Source organism: Puma concolor, chromosome D4 (genome assembly GCF_028749965.1).
Source record: "Puma concolor isolate L17-30 chromosome D4, mPumCon1.1.hap2, whole genome shotgun sequence".
NCBI lineage: Eukaryota > Metazoa > Chordata > Mammalia > Carnivora > Felidae > Puma > Puma concolor.
In genome coordinates, this window is record NC_141679.1 from 62,903,766 (window position 1) to 62,921,867 (window position 18,102).

The 18,102-nt window shown below is 39.6% G+C and overlaps 1 protein-coding gene across 1 annotated transcript in view; it reads right to left on the bottom strand.

Moving 5' to 3' along the window:
* Positions 1–18,102, bottom strand: part of ERP44 (endoplasmic reticulum protein 44) — a 102,546-nt gene that overhangs the window by 58,598 nt on the left and 25,846 nt on the right. The gene's annotated exons all lie outside the window — the stretch shown is intronic.

The window sequence follows — 18,102 nt, forward strand, 5'->3', positions numbered from 1 at the left end:
CGATCAATTGGTTTTAATTTTTATTATCTTTATTTTTATTTTAACCCTTCACTAGATCAGTGAAACAGGGGAAATACTAACTTCTTAAGCCTAGAAACTGATCAAATAAATAAGACTTCCTATACATCCAAAAACACAAAAGCAATTGTTTCTAAACAATTGAGAAATTAAGAATTTTTTCATTCTCTTAAATTAATATTTCAAGAATTTTACGGAGCAACAAGAAAAAAATGTACTGGCTTACTATCAATTTTGAGAGAATACAAACTAAAGCTAAGTTTGCTGACTCTATCCCTACCATGTTTCTAAGATAAAACAAAACGATAAAGATAAGAATTCAAGAAAGACTTTTAAGTTGTGAACCAGAAGCCTTTCTTGCCTCATCTCACATACTGGTGATAACAATGTGTCAAGGGACAGGCTCTTAAAAGAGAGTAAGAATTTTCTGCTTCCAAAACATTAAACCAAATTTCAAGTTTATCAAAGACAGTATTAGCTTGCCATCTGCAAAATAAATACAAGATTCAACTTTAAACTAGCAACTGTTCACTTAGTTTAAAAGGCAGTACACTTAGTGTATTTTATTTTTAGGTTCCATCTTTAATACACCTTGTGTTTAAGGAAATCCATTCACTGAACCACAGCTATTGAATGACAACTAATGTCAGGGGTCCTGGTAAGGCACTGATGGCTACTCCCCTGCCCACCCATTTCACAGACGCTGTAGTAATCACTACAGTTACCACTCGAAAAATTTTTACTTCACCAACAATTCAATTTCTGAATGGTACAAAGAGCCATGTTGATGCTGATATGCAAGCAAGCCCAGCTAATTATCTGAAATATCTCTATACATTCATTATTTTCTTAGAAAAAGCCAAACAGCACTAGCCTTATTCTCAAGTTACCAAAATTGAGTAGCCAACAGTGGACTACTACTTCTGCTAGCAACCAATAAATTATACTCTACTAAAAGTAAGCTACGTAAGTTAAAACCTCTGAATGTTTGACATATATAACTACTTGCGTCATTTTTAACACCTTAAAAATTAACTAGAGGCGTGCCTGGGTACCTCAATCAGTTGAGTGATCTCAAGGTTTGTGAGATTGAGCCCCACATTGGGTTCTGCGCTGACAGCACGGGGCCTGCTTAAGATTCTCCCTCTTTCTCTGCTCCTCCCCTACTCTCACTCTCTCTGTCGCTCTCAAAAATAAAGTTAAAAAAAAAGGAGTGGGAAGAAGGAAGTTTTACTAGGCAAAAAAAAAAAAAAAAAAAAAAAAAAAGTGGGTTGGTCATTGAAAGTCACTTTCCTTTTGGGGATGGCAGAAGTCTATTAGGCATATTACCTAACTAGTGCTGATCAGGTATTTCTTGGCTGACTGGTTTAAAATTCCATTTCTGGGAGAGCTAAAACTGTAATTAAGTCTTAGTTTGGTAGCACGGGGCTTAGCATAAGTAACTCCATTTGAGCCTGTTTTGTGTTTAAGAAATCCAGATATACTGATACAAAATTTTACAGCGAATTGTGTGTTGAAGAAAAATTCAAGAAGGTGAAGCAAAAATATACAATTAAGCAACAAAGTTGGTCTTTATCAAAGTCATCATTAAATAACTTGACATTTATGAAGTATCTACTAGGTACCAAGGGCACAAATGCATAAGGCATGGTATGCTCTACCATCAGGAGCTCTCAAAATTGTGGTAGTAAGGAGGGGAGAAAAATGTTAAATACAGATAACAGTCTTCAGTTGTATGATCTAAGTAACCCCATTTTTGAAGAGTTACCTATCCATCAAAGTACGTTTATAAAGAAGTATATTCTAAATTTAACTGCTTTCTACTTTGAAATATTTACATGGCAAAAGTATCTAAATGCCAGATAATAAAAAAATCGAGGCAACACTCAACCTGGCTGCGTTAAATACCTGTTACTTTAGAAACATGGCACCAATAACCATGCAACTGATAAGCCACATTCAGCTAGCAGCTATGTTTAAGAGGGCCCAAAGCAAGAAAACAGTCTCTGACCCAATCATCTCTGCACCCTGTAGGGTGTAAAGGAGGTGTTTTATCATTAACATTTTTATTAATATGCAGTGTAAAGAAAAAGACAGGCTGTTTATTTGAATTGTTAGCAAGCTCCACTAGTCTGACAAATTGCTTCTTTTCATGTCAGCCCTAAGCCTAAACAGAATTCTTCCAGGGAAACATCTCCATGTGTCAAATTCTATAGTGCTTAAGTAAAATAAAGACAAGTAGCTCTAAACCAGGAAGAGAGGAGGGTAATCATTCATCTAAAAGTTAAGACTTGAAGTAAACTTTTAAATGTATTTTCTTTCAAAGAAACGGCAAAAACCTACAAAGACATTTTGAATATGGAAGATCTTAACAGACATGGAGAATATTACCCTCTAATGATGAAATACTTAGACAACATATGTAAATACACAGACATAAACTTAGGAAATATTTTACAAGTTGGTCATTCTCTTCAGTTCATTACCTCTTGTTCTTGCCAACAGAGAAGAATCTCCAATCATCTAGAAGTCACTACATAACTCCATCCACATGCAATAAGTACCAAATATTAAACATTTCACTCTGAGATGTGTCTAGTGACATGATCTTATTACATAAAAGGCCCATCGGTAAAAAATGGTATTGCACCTTAATTCATCAAAAAAAAAAAAAAAAAAGGGTGATAGGCTACCTTTAAAAATAGAAGCTTCTTCAACAAGAGTATTTTCTACCCTTAGGAGGTTTTTTAAGAGGTGTCTGGGTGGCACAGTTGGTTAAGCATCCGACTCTTGATTTCAGCACAGGTCAGGATCTCACGGTGAGATAGAGCCCCATGCCCGGCTCTGTGCTGACAGCATGGAGCCTGCTTGAGATTCTCTCTCTCTCCCTATCTGCCCGACTTGTGCTCTTTCTCTCAAAATAAATAAACTTAAAAAAAAAAAAAAAAAAAAAAAGGTTTCTAAAAGTTAAGAAATCCTTGGGAATTAAAAAGCTTTCCTTTCCTGGGGCACCTGGGTGGCTCAGTTGGTTAAGTGTCCAACTTCAGCTCAGGTCATGACCTCACAGCTTGTGAGTTCGAGCCCCACACCCAGCTCTGTGCTGACAGCTCAGAGCCTGGAGCCTGTTTTTGAATCCATGTCTACTGCTCCCTTTGCCCCTCCCCCACCAGCAGCACTCTGTCTCTGTCTCTCAAAAATAAACATTAAAGAAGATTTAAAAAAAAGAATAAAAAAAGCATTCCTTTTCTTCAATTTCCCTGTGTCCTCCATGACCACGTAACTGGCTAGTGATGCCAGTGTGCCAGCTGTTATTTCCATAGCATTTCTGAAGCCACCCAGCAGTCACTTGCTTTTCCCCAAGCACACCCCACAATTTTTCTGCTTCCTCTTCTTTGCATACATAGTTTCCTCTACCTGGAAAGTTCTCTTCGGGGCGCCTGGGTGGCTCAGTCGGTTGAGCTTCCGACTTCAGCTCAGGTCATGATCTCACGGTTCGTGAGTTCGAGCCCCGCGTCAGGCTCAGGGCTGATGGCTCAGAGCCTGGAGCCTGCTTCTGATTCTGTGTCTCCCTCTCTCTCTCTGCCCCTCCCCCATTCATGCTCTGTCTCTGTCTCAAAAATAAATAAATATTAAAAAAAAAAAAAAGAAAAAAAAAGAAAGTTCTCTTCTCCACTACTGCAGAATCAATCCTTCAAAGACTGACTTCCTCTTCCATGAATAGCTGTCTGATTCTCCTGGTAAAAAATAACTTTCCTTTTCGGGGTACCTTGGTGATTCAGTAGAGTGAGCATCTGACTTTGGCTCAGGTCATGATCTCGCGGCTTGTGACTGTGAGCCCGTCACTGGGCTAGCTGCTGTCAGTGCAGAGCCCGCTTTGGATCTTCTGTCTCCCTCTCTCCCTGCCCCTCCCCTGCTTGCACTCTCTCTCAAAATTAAATAAATTAAAAAGTAAAATAAACTTAAAAAAAAAAAAAACTTTCCTTTCTCAAAAGTTTCACCCATTCCATGGGGTGGGGATAGAAAAAGGAGAGATGCATGCTAGTGGAAATTAAAACCTTCTCTGGATTAGATATCAGGTTGAAACAAGATACAATAGGGGCGCCTGGGTGGCGCAGTCGGTTAAGCGTCCGACTTCAGCCAGGTCACGATCTTGCCGTCCGCGAGTTCGAGCCCCGCGTCAGGCTCTGGGCTGATGGCTCAGAGCCTGGAGCCTGTTTCCGATTCTGTGTCTCCCTCTCTCTCTGCCCCTCCCCCCTTCATGCTCTGTCTCTCTCTGTCGCAAAAATAAATAAACGTTGAAAAAAAAAATTAAAAAATAAAAAAAGAAACAAGATACAATAAAAGATTGGTTACATGGCAAAAGATAGTTTTTTAGAAATAAATTTTGTGAAGATATTTTTATTAAGCACTCTCAGTGTTAACTAAAATTTTAATTGTTAAAATATTAAGGTAAATATATGCATAACACTAGTGCAGACAAAATGTTCTAGCGCTCACTGCTAAACCCAGTACTGTTCCTCTTTTGAGAAAACATTAACTGAACAAGACGCTAAACCCACAGGATCTTCTTCAGAAGTATGAGCTAACATCAGTAATAACATATATTGGAAGTGAATTATTAAAGCTTCTCTGTTCATAATTATACAAATAAATATAAATTACCAATTTTTCCTTATACATGAAGACCATTTGAGTGGCTACTGTTCAAATATATCCTTAAAGGGAATACTATGGCACTCCCTAAATCGAGCATTTCCCTTCAATCTAATCTGCCCACAGAGGCCAGACTCCTCCTTCCAAAAGCTGCTTTGCATATATCAAACCCTCTGCCAAAAGAATACAAGAACAAAACCAACCAAACAAAAAAACCTCCAAGGGTTTTTTTCTCTGCCTACAGTATAAAAGCCTAAACCTTGAACCTGGCATTTAGGACCATCCACAAACTTGCTTTCCTAAATAACATCCTACTGCTCCCCATTCATATCCCATCCTCCAACTAACAGGAATGTTCTAGTTGGCCATATACTCTCGCTTGCTTGAGACAAACCCAGTTTATGCCTGGTTGCTGTGGAATATCACTAACAGCACAATTCCTTTCAAGTGGGTCCCAGTTTGGGCAATAAATTATATGGTCACCATACTGGCAGGAGACCTCTGGCAATGGAAAGGAATTATAACAAGCTCCTCGCAAATCCCAAATTATTAATAAGTATGTAATGTCTTCCCACACGAAATACAGTAAAAGGAAATAAGAGAAAAGAATAAAGATGGATGCAGATACGAATGCTGCTGAACCAATTACTAACCTCACCCACGGACTTGATATACGAGGCTCTTCACAAGGGAATAAAATCAGTAGCTCAGGAAAACCCTTCAATGGTCACTCACAAACGGACAATACAAATCCTGAAGTTATGAATCCAAAATGCAAGGGGTCTATAGTACATGCAATTACTAAAATGTGTCTCCTTATTCTCTTGCATCCATACTTTCCTTGTGCAGTTTCTTCTTACAATGTCCTGCCTGGAACAGCTAGGAAGGGCTATCTAGTTCTCAAGACCTAATTCAAAAGCTATCTTTTCTATGAGGGCTTTCCTGATGATCCCAGAACCCAGTGATTCATTTCTCTTCTGAACCCACAGAGCACTTTCTGGAGGGTGCTAACAGATTATTATTCACACTGATTACTTGTGCTATCATACCTCCTTCAGGAGACTGAGTACCTTGAAAAAGAGACTGCACCTTATTCAATTTTGTATACCACAGATCCATTTACTACGACATCCTATTTGTATACAGTGAGTACTCAAATACATACAAAGTGAATGAGAAGATAGATGATGTTAATACACTAAGAATTTAGAGGGAGGGTGCTGGAGGTGAGAAATGGGGGAAAGAAGTTCAGAAATGGGAACAGCCAACATTTTTAACATGTTTGAGGATAATAAGGTTATCAAATAAGAATGAAGCCTATTAAAATTTGTTTTTAATTATGTAATGGTGAAGAGCACACTACTAGGTAATTATTTAGAGCCAAATTTAGAGTGAACCTCAGAAGTGATCTTCCTGCCTCCTGCAGAAAGCCCTCTACATCACTAAGTGCTGTCCTGAGTTCCTAGGCATACCTTCTTCAGGTTCCCCTACAGGTATACTCTGATGTGATTTCTAGACACTTCAGCACATAGCACTTCAGCACCCTCATTTAAGAATAGCAAGGGCACCTGGGTGGCTTAGTTGGTTAAGTGTCCGACTCTTGATTTCAGCTCAGGTCATGATCTGACAGTTCATGAGATCAAGCCCTGCCTTGGGCTCTGCGCTGACAGCATGGAGCCTGCTTGGGATTCTCTCTGTCCCTCTCCTCGCCCTCCCCAACTCATGCTTGCACGCATGAACACTCTCTCTCTCAAAAATAAACAAGAATAGCCATGTTACATTAGTGGATAAACTTCTAATATTTCTTATATTGTCTTATTTTAGGACCAGAATCTAATAAACTATCAGGCAGAAGAGGTGATTGGGTATTATTTCTGTTAGCAAGATTTATAGTCACAAAGCATTTGCAAGGCTTTGCCTTAAATGTTTTATTACCATAATTTGATGAGTTTAGAAAACAAGAGGTGTTTCTTTTAAAGCTGAATACCTTAAAACCTTGCTATTCAAATAGTTCCTGAACCAGGAGCACTGGCATCAGTTGGGAGCTTGTGAGAAATGCAGACTATCAGGCCCCAGACCTACTGAATCAGAATCTCCACTTTAACAAGATCCCCAAGTGATTCCTATGCACAAAGTTTAAGAAGCACAGCTTAAAAAAAATTTTTTTTAATGTTTATTTTATTTTTGAGGGGGGAGGGTGGAAGGGAGTGAGTGGGGGAGGGGCAGAGAGAGAGAGAGACACAGAATCTGAAGCAGGCTCCAGGCTCTGAGCTGTCAGCACAGAGCCCAATGCGGGGTTCGAACTCACAAACTGCGAGACCATGACCTGAGCTGAAGTTGGACAAAGCAGCACTGCTTTAGATAGCAAAGGCTCCAACTCTCCAAGCAAGTATGTAAACCCATTTTAAACTCTGTACAATGTTTATGGTCCTCAAATATGAACACAAGAACATGTAAGACTCATTTGTGAAAAGTCTGTATTGACATGCAAATTACTGTGATTTTAGAAAAATGTGGAATCTGTAATCTTATTAGAAATTTACAAAGATGTTAATTTTTTAAAGTGCCTTCTGCTTGAATAGAGATTTCTGCATGAAAATTACTGGCATAAAATGGAAGCTTTAATAGAGAATGTTTCCTTCCATGTGGCATTACCGTTCTCAATTGACATTACATCTGCTAGGCATTCTGCAGTAATAGCTCAGTGTATTTTTGCTAAATCTTTCATTTTCCTGCCTTTCTGTTAGGAGACTCTCAAAGCCCTTTACACACTATGTCTCTCCTATAGCAAGAAATAAGTAATGTACGAGGCAACAGCTCTTTTCCATTCTAATCCAAATTGACAAACCAGCCTACTACCTGAAGTCCTGATGCCATGGGACCCAGGCTGCTTCTCCTCCCTGGGGCCACTTCTCTGACTCTCAGTTTTGCATTAAGCTGGCAGGCAACAGAAGCATAGAGATTTTTCAGTCGTCTGCAAGGAGCTAAGAGATATGAAAGGTCCCCAGAGAGAAAAGACTGAGGCTGACAAGCACTGTAAGAGCCTTGAAGCTGTGTATCAATTGAGGCACATCTCACTGTTAGTATTCCCAGAAGCATTATAATGAACTAGAAGTTCAAAGAGAGGGGAAAAATAGAACTAAGTATAGAATAACCCTGGCAAGCTACTTTAACCCTCAACTGCTCAGTGATACAACCTTTGGCCAAATGACACAAATTTTGGACAAGTCAGAACCAGTCTGCTTTTATAAAGAAACATTAGAAAAATTATACCATTCCTCATTAAATAAGTCAAAATATGGTGGGTGCAGACATGTTTGGGAAAATAAATTCTATACCCAAAGAATAATTCAAATGTAAGTAATATAATCCCTAAACTCAAATTCTGCCAGTAGAAACAACGATAGAAAATAAAAATATATTGTTGCAATTCGTATTTTTTCTTGCACATTAGTTATTTGATCAAGCATGGGTTTCCATTAAAACTGATGTCATTTCGGGGCGTCTGGGTGGCTCAGTCAGTTAAGCGTCCGACTTCAGCCAGGTCACGATCTCGCGGTCCGTGAGTTCGAGCCCCACGTTGGGCTCTGTGCTGACAGCTCAGAGCCTGGAGGCTGCTTCAGATTCTGTGTCTCCCTCTCTCTGACCCTCCCCCGTTCATGCTCTGTCTCTCTCTGTCCCAAAAATAAATAAACATTGAAAAAAAAAAAACTGATGTCATTTCACAATGTACTACAAAGCTTCACTAATCAAAACAGTATGGTACTGACACAAAAATAGACATAGATCAATGGAACAGAATAGAGAGCTAAGAAATAAACCCACAAGTACCTGGCCAATTAACCCATGACTAAGGGGACAAGAGTATACAATGGGGAAAAGACAGTCTCTCCAATAAATGGTGCTGGGAAAATTGGACAGCTACATGCAAAATAATGAGATTGAACCACTTTCTTACAATATACACAAAAATAAACTCAAAATGGATTAAAGACTTAAATGTGAGACCCAAAACCATAAAAATCCTAGAAGACAGCACAGGCAGTAATTTCTCACACTGGCCTTTGCAACATTTTTCCCCAAGGCAAGGGAAACAAAAACAAACTATTGGGACTACATCAAAATAAAAAGCTTTTGCACAGGGAAGGAAATGGTCAACAAAAGGCAACCTACTAAATAGGAGAAGATATTTAAAAATTATGTATCTGGTAAGGGGTTAATATCCAAAATATATAAAGAATTTATACAACTCAACACCAAAAAGAAACAAACAAAAACACACCCCACAAACAAACAAAACAAACCAACACCAAATAATCTGATTAAAAATGGGCAGGGGTGCCTGGGTGGCTCAGTCAGTTAAGTGTCCAACTCTTGACTGCAGCTCAAAAGAAAAGGGCAGAGGACCTGAACAGACATTTTCCAAAAGCCATATGAAAAGATGATCACTATCACTAATGATCAGGAAAATGCAAATCAAAACAATGAGATATCTCCGCATACTGTCAGAATGCCTAAAATAAAAAAGACAAGAAATAACAAGTACTGGTGAGGATGTGGATAAAAAGGAACCCTCGTGCACTGCTGGTGAGCATGTATGCTGCTGGGGTCCCCGTAGAACACACTGTGGAGGCGCCTCAAAAATTAAAAGCAGAAATGCCGTATGATCCATTAGTTTCACTACCGGGTATTTACCCAAAGAAAACAAAAACACCAATTCAAAAAAATATATGCATTTCTATGTTTATTGCAGCATTATTATAGCCACGATACTGAAGCAACCCAAGTGTCCATCCATAGATGAAGGAATAAAGAAGGTACAGTACGTGTACACGCGCACACACACACACACACACAACGGAACATTACTCGGCTATTAAAAAAAAAAAAAAAAAAGAGGAGATCTTGCCATTTGTGACAACATGGATGAACCCAGAAGGTATTATGTTAAGTGACATAAGTCAGAGAAAGATAAGTATCATGTGACTTCACTTATATGTGGAACCTAAAGATCGAAACAAATAAAAAGCAGAAACAGACCCATAAATACAGAGAACTGATGGTTACCATCAGAGACAGGGTAGGTGGATGGGGAAATGGGTGAAGGAGAGTGGGAGCTACACAGCTTCCGGTTATGGAATGAGGATGTCACAGAAGAGGCGCAGCACAGGGAGCACAGTCAACGGCACTGGAATCGCGTTGTACAGTAGCAGGTAGTGGCTACACTTGTGGTGAACACAGCATAATGTATGAACTTGTCCCACCACTATGTTGTACCCCTGAAACTAATGTAACATTTTATGTCAACTATACTAAAAGAAAAAAAAATGGGGGTGCTGACAGTGCAGAGCCTCCCTGGGATTCTCTCTCTCTGTCCCTCCCCTACTCTATCAACATAAATAAATAAACATTTTTAAAAAATTGATGGGGTGCCTTGGTGGCTCAGTTGGTTAAGTGTCCAACTCTTGATTTTGGCTCGGGTCATGGTCTCGCAGTTTCGGGAGCTCGAGCCTCGCGCTGACTGCATGGAGCCTGCTGGATGGAGCTTCTCCCTTTGTCTCTGCCCCTCCCCCACTCGCACTCTCTAAATAAACAAACAAACAAACAATAAATAAATAATTAAAAAGTCGATGTCATCTGTGTGTTTGGTTCCCCATTGTATTCTAAAAACGGGATGAGAGCCCAATACAAGACGATATGTTAACTGTACTGGAATTAAAACAAAAAACAAAAAAAGGAAGGGGATCAACTAATTTACCTAGAATAGACAATGTAGTAGTCTGACCTTCACAGAAAAGTCCAAAGCTTTTCAGAAATGGGATTGATCTTCTCAATGTGTGGAAAGGGTTTTTCTCTTAAAATCACCCCATACCCCTCCTCTAAAACCTAAAATTCTAGCAATGGTGGTACTAACAAAGCATGGGAATTGGGAGAATAGTTAAGATGAGAATTGTCTTCTTTTTCTGTACACAGTCTGGAACCAGAGGTGGGGGGTGGGGGAGGAGGAGGGAGGGTGGTGTGAGACAACATCCCATTCATCACTGTCTCCAGAACAAATACTTGCAAATATACGCCGAGAGAAAATTATGACTACTCTTCTTGTGCTACATTGTAATTCTCACGCAGGATGCCTCAGGAAACCAAGTTCCCTTAATGGAATCTACATACACATTGGTACATATATTTTTTTGTTAGATCATTGACTCCATAAATATTTCACTGAGTCATCTACTGTATACATGCTAGGCACCATACTAGGCACTAGGGATAGGGTTGTGAATAACATTATATATATGCATATATATACAAACATCTAGCAATATCATCAAACTTAAATTCTCTTTCACATTGAAAAAAGAGAAAGAGAAGATTCTCTCTGTCTGAAGTATTTTAATTGAAAAGTCATCCATAGTTCCTGGCAAAGTCATTCTCAAAAGACAACTGCTGGGCACCAAACAATGAGAATTACACAGTATGTCATAGGCTCTTTTTGCTTAGGCTTTCGAGAAGCTTTGAGTTAATCGTAATGCAGACAACTACACTGACACTGTTACTGAACAATCTTAACATTACCAAAAGTGGAACGACCAGATATTAATGCTTCTTTATAGGATACAATAGGAAATAAAAAGCACCACTTACGAAGTATTAACCCAAAAAACTGAACCTGACCTCAATCTCATCAAGCCCAAGAACTAGTACAAGGAAACAATGAATACAGAGTAAAACACAAAATGACACCATGGGGATCCAAGAAGCCATGTCAAGAGATAGGAAATTTTAAGGGCACCCGGGTGACTCAGGCAGTTAAGCGTCTCACATTCTTGATCTCAACTCAGGTCTTAATCTCAGGATTGTGAGCTCAAGCCCCATGCTGGGCTCCATGCTGGGCATGAAGCCTACTTAAAAGAGAGAGAGAGGAAATTTTATAGGAAAAATGACAGCTTATCTTCACCGGGGCTCCCCCCAAAGCAGATCCCGAGACAAGTAGTCCAATACAAGCAGTTTATTTGGAAGAAAAAGGAAGTACCCATAAAGAAATGGGGAAGAAGGATGGGGAAGATAGCCACTATACAACATAATACAGTGAACTAAATGCCAATGTTTTTACTTTTTAAACAAATTTCAAGGTTTATACCATATAGGCCCTGATATATCCTAAACTGTATAATTTAAATCCTTTAACTGTCTTATTTACCAATTTCTGCTGGTGGCATATTTATTTCTAAACTGCACAAAGTGAAGAAAATGCCTCCTATATACATCAAACAATGTCTGTATTTCACTACTAAACATATGACCCTGACCCTTCTTGGTGAGTCAACAACCTTCAATGAAGAACTGTTCTTTGGTAAAACCTTCAGTTTCTTGTTTTCCATATTTACTAGTTCTGGAATGACTCTCAGGCTTTTTGGTTTCCTTTCCCTGAGTACTATGTTCTACAATAAAAAATATTTTCATTAACAAATCCAAGAATGATTCCATTTTTTTTAAGTTTATTTATTTTGAGGGGGAGAGAGAGAGAGCACATGCACAAGTGGGGTAAGGGCAGAGAGAGAGGGGAGAGAGAGAATCCCAAGCAGGTTCTGCACTGTAAGCACAGAGCCTGGTGTGGGGCTTGAACTCACCAACCGTAAGATCATGACCTAAACGGAAACCAAGAGTCGGATGCTTAACTGACTGAGCCACCCAGGCGCCACCCAAGAATGATTCCATTTTTATATAGGCCTAATGTGTTAATCCACTGCTTAAAAATCTGTATCTTCAAAATTGTACTGTTCCTTCAGATCAAACCAATTCTAAATGTCAATCAGAACTAATCTTTGAAAGGCCACATAATTGCTGGGATACCTGTAGTAATTCAATCACCAGATGAAAGAATCATTGGCTGCCCCATAGCCCACATACTGTTTTAATTAAGTCTGCAAAGGGGCGCCTGGGTGGCTCAGTCAGTTAAGCATCCAACTTCAGCTCAGGTCATGATCTCACAGTCTGTGAGTTCAAGCCCTGCGTTGGGCTCTGTGCTGACAGCTCAGAGCCTGGAGCCTGCTTTGGATTCTGTGTCTCCCTCTCTCTCTGACCCTCCCCCATTCATGCTCTGTCTTTCTCTGTCTCAAAAATAAATAAACATTAAAAAAAAAATTAAGTCTGCAAAGCAAATGGATTTGTCCTTTCCCCTTTGGTCTAAATTCCCTCCCCCTCCCCCCATGATAGTCTCAAAGCTTTCATAAATATTAAGGGTCATTACTTCATGATCTCCATCACTACCATGTAGTGTTTTAGCTTTCTAAGCTATTTGACCAAAAGTAGTCAGGGAATGACCATGGTTTATTAAAGGGAAATCCAAATTTAGGGCTCTATCTCACTTGTGCACTTCTGTCTCCCTTTTCTTAGTTGCCATGACATAAAGAAGGAACAAAGATGGACCTAGAGGATATGAGGCTAAGTGAAATAAACCAGATAGAGAAAAACAAATACCATATGATTTTGCCCAAAAATGAATCTAAAAAACAAATGAACAAACAAACAAAAAGTACAATCAGACCTACAAACACAGAGAAGTTTAAACTGATAGTGGCCAGAGTAAAAGGAGGTTGGGGGTGGGCAAAATGGGTGAAGGGGAGTGGGAGATAGAGGCTTCCAGTTATGGAATGAGTAAGTCACCGGAATAAAAGGTACAGCATAGAGAACATAATCAGTGGTATTGTGATAGTGTTGTATGGTGATGGTAGCTATACTTCTGGTGAGCAGAGCATAATGTACAGAGATGCTGAATCACTATGTTGTACACATAAAACTAATGGAACATTATGTGACAGCTATACAACCCCAACCCAAAAAAGCAAGTCCACATGATACTAAATAGTTTACAGTCCTCTGAAAGGACAATAAACATTATGTATATAATAACATAACTTTTATTTACTTTTCAGCTAAGTAAGGCTATAAGATGACCTACATAATACATTAAAAATTTTTATCTGAGTTACCAGATATTCACCAAAGGGGTTACATCTAGAAAGGGGGAAAGAAGTTAGGAATGGGAATAGGTAAAGGGACACAAGTTTTCTTTTTTATTCCACTTATTATATTTATTTTTCTTTCTATATTAAATTGTTTACTCTAGAATGTTTTCCTATATCATTTGAAAAATTACTAATTAAGCAATATAATTTGTTTTTACTCCTTTGATCAGTGAGGTTAAGATTTTTTTAAAATTTTTTTTAATGTTTATTTATTCTTGAGAGAGAGAGAAAATGTGAGCGGGGGAGGGGCAGACAGAGAGAGAGAGACACAGAATCCAAAGCAGACTCCAGACTCTGAGATGTCAGCACAGAGCCCGACGTGGGGCTTGAACGAACCATGAGATCATGACCTGAGCTGAAGTTGGACACTTAACCGACTCAGCCATCCAGGCGCCCCAGTATGGTAAGATTTTTAAACAGATTTCCTAACAGTGAATAATCCTTATCTTCTTAGAATAACTCCATCTGCTCAAGTTGCAGATTTATTTAATATTCTACTAAATTCTATATGCTAATATTTTACTAGGATATTTGTGTTAATATAATGGTTGAGATTGTTCTGTAGTTCTCCTTTTGGGTACTGCTTTTACTAGATATTTAGATATTTTACTAGATATGTAGGTCTTCAAACAAAAATTGGATAAGCTTCACCTTTCACAGTGAGTTGAAATAGTTTTGATAACACAGGGATGAGTGGTTGAGTAGAGCCTTTGGAAGCAGACTGCCTGGATTTGCATCCTAGATATGTCACTTCCTAGTGGTTGACATTGGGCAAATTAATCATTTTGACCACAGTGTCCTCATCTATAAAAAAGGGGTGATGATGATGATGGTGATATGATTTCACAGTGTTATTTTGAGAATTCATATACAGCACAGAGCAAGCGTTCATAAGTTCTTACGTATTTGTAAGCATTCATCCATGAAATCGTCTAAGCCAGGTGCTTCTGGGGAGGGTACCGCTTTGTAACTTTTCTATGTAGACATAGTAATACATATAGATTGAACTGCTATTGGACATACTATAGCACTACTATTTATCTATTTCTACTGATAGACATTTGGGATATTTCTAGATTTTATTATTACAAACGATGCTGCATCAACATTCATGTGTTTCTTTATGCATATTAGAAGCATTTTTTTGAGGGTCTATAACTAGGAGTTAAACTGCTATGTCTAAGCACACGTGGATCAATTTTAGCAAATATTTCCATATTCTTATCAGAGCGCTCCTTCTGTTTTTTATAATTCTCTACAGATGTTTTGGTCTTGACTAATTCCTTCCTCCTGTTTTTGCTATTATCCTTATTTTTGATAGCTAGAATTTAGTGTTTTGTGAGTACATTCCAACACCCATATTTATTCAACACAGTGATTACTCATACTTTACATCTCAGTTGAGTGGATTATGTCTATGAGCAGATTTTTCAAGAGAACATGGGCATTAGACTTCCCTCAACTCTGGAGACCCTTCCTCCACATTTCTCACATGAAGCAGTAGCTGACTTTGCCCTCCCCAGAGCTCTGAACACCAGCTCTGTGGATCTTCCTTTCAAATTCCTACCTTTTGATGACGATAATCTCTTATCTCCCTCAATCTAGGCATAGAACTACTTCCCAGTGTTATTACTGTCTTTGTTTTTTGCTCTTTCAGCCCCCAACATCTATGTAACCAGTTCCCCATATTAAATCCTTTCCCATATATTGGTGGGAAGGAATGAACAATCAGTAATTGCTAATCAGTAATTACTGATCAATAATCAGAAATTACTAATATCAGAAATGAAAGAGAGGACATCACACTACAGATCCCATGGACATTAAAAGGATAATCAAGAAATACTATGAACAACTCTCGGTCCACAAATTTGATAACCTAGGAAATAGAACAATTCCTTGAATGACACGATCTGCCAAAACTCACACAAGGAGAAGACGACTGTCTACATAGGCCTATATCTATTAAAGAAATTCAATCAAAAATCAACAACCTTCCAAGAGAGAAAGCACCAGGCCCAGATGGGTTCACTGGGGAACTTTACCACACACTTAAGAAATTTTAATTCTTTATAATCTCTTTGAGAAGACAGAAGCAGAGGAAATACATCCTAAGTCATTCTAGAAGCCAGTGTTACTCTAATACCAAAATCAGACAAAGACATTACGAGAAAACTATAGACCAATTTCTCTCATAAATGCAAAAAGATATTAGCAAACTAAATCCAAAATTGATAAAAAGAATTATATACCATGACCAAATGGGGATTTATCCAAGGAATGCAAAGCCAATTCAATATGTGAAAATCATTCAATATAATCCATTATATCAACAGGCTATAGAAGAAAAATCATATGCTCACATTGATACATGCAGAAAAAGCATCTGACAAAATATAATACTCTTTCATGATAAAAATTCTCAGTAACCTAGGAATAGAAGTGAACTTCCACAACTAGTTAATGAACCTCTACCTCTACTATCATACTTAGTGGTGAGACACTTGAAGCTTTCCAATTAAGATCAGGTACAAAGCAAAGATGTTTGTTTTTCAAGACCATACTGGATGTCCTAGCTAATGCAATAAGACACAAAAAAAGGAAATAAAACATACACAGATTGGGAAGGAAGCAACACAACTGCTTTTGTTTGCAGATGATAGATAATCTATGCAAATCCAAAAGCAATAACAACAACAACAAAAAAGAAACCTCCTGGAACTAATACACAATTATAGCAAGGTTGCAGGATACGACATGAATAAACAAAAGTCAATCGCTTTTCTATCTATCAGTATCATTTACACTGGCATCCTCCAAAATGAAACACGTAGTATTAATCTAACAAAATATGTGTAAGATCTACATGAGGAAAACTATGAAACTCTGATGAATGAAATCAAAGAACTAAATACATGGAGAGTTATTCTATGTTCATGGATAAGAAAACTCAAAATTGTTAAGAGGTCAGTTCTTCCCAACTTGATCTATGGATTCAGTGCAAACTCAATACAAATCTCAGCAACTTATTTTGTGGATATTAAGAAACTGTTTCTAAATTTCATATAGAAAGGCAAAAGATCCAGAATAGACAACAATTGAAGGGCAAGAACAAAATTGGAAGACTGACACTATCTGATTTAAAGACGCACTCTAAAGCTACAATGAGAAAAGAGAGAGGGAAGATGGCGGCGTAGGAGGACGCTGGGCTCACCGCGCGTCCTGCTGATCACTTAGATTCCACCTACACCTGCCTAAATAACCCAGAAAACCACCAGAGGATTAGCAGAACGGAGTCGCCGGAGCCAAGCGCAGACGAGAGGCCCACGGAAGAGGGTAGGAAGGGCGGCGAGGCGGTGCGCGCTCCACAGACTGGCAGGAGGGAGCCGGGGCGGAGGGGCGGCTCGCCGGCCAAGCAGAGCCCCCGAGTCTGGCTTGCAAAAAGCGGAGGGGCCTGACGGACTGTGTTCCGACAGCAAGCGCGACTTAGCGGCTGGGAGGTCATAAGTTAACAGCTCTGCTCAGAAAGCGGGAAGGCTGGAGGACAAAGGGAAGGAGAGCTGCTGAGCCCCCGGACGACAGAGCTCAGTTTGGTGGGGAACAAAGGCGCTCGCCAGCGCCATCTCCCCCGCCCATCCCCCAGCCAAAATCCCAAAGAGAACCAGTTCCTGCCAGGGAACTTGCTCGCTCCGCGCAAACACCCAACTCTGAGCTTCTGCGGAGCCAAACCTCCGGCAGCGGATCTGACTCCCTCCTGCTGCCACAGGGCCCCTCCTGAAGTGGATCACCTAAGGAGAAGCAAGCTAAGCCTGCCCCTCCTGCCCCTGTGCACCTTGCCTACCCACCCCAGCTAAGACGCCAGATCCCCAGCATCACAAGCCTGGCAGTGTGCAAGTAGCCCAGACAGGCCACCCCACCCCACAGTGAATCCCGCCCCTAGGAGAGGGGAAGAGAAGGCACACACCAGTCTGACTATGGCCCCAGCGGTGGGCTGGGGGCAGACATCAGGTCTGACTGCGGCTCCGCCCACCAACTCCAGTTATACACCACAGCACAGGGGAAGTGCCCTGCAGGTCCTCACCACGCCAGGGACTATCCAAAATGACCAAGCGGAAGAATTCCCCTCAGAAGAATCTCCAGGAAATAACAACAGCTAATGAGCTGATCAAAAAGGATTTAAATAATATAACAGAAAGTGAATTTAGAATAATAGTCATAAAATTAATCGCTGGGCTTGAAAACAGTATAGCTGACAGCAGAGAATCTCTTGCTACAGAGATCAAGGGACTAAGGAACAGTCACGAGGAGCTGAAAAACGCTTTAGACGAAATGCATAACAAAATGGAAACCACCACGGCTCGGATTGAAGAGGCAGAGGAGAGAATAGGTGAACTAGAAGATAAAG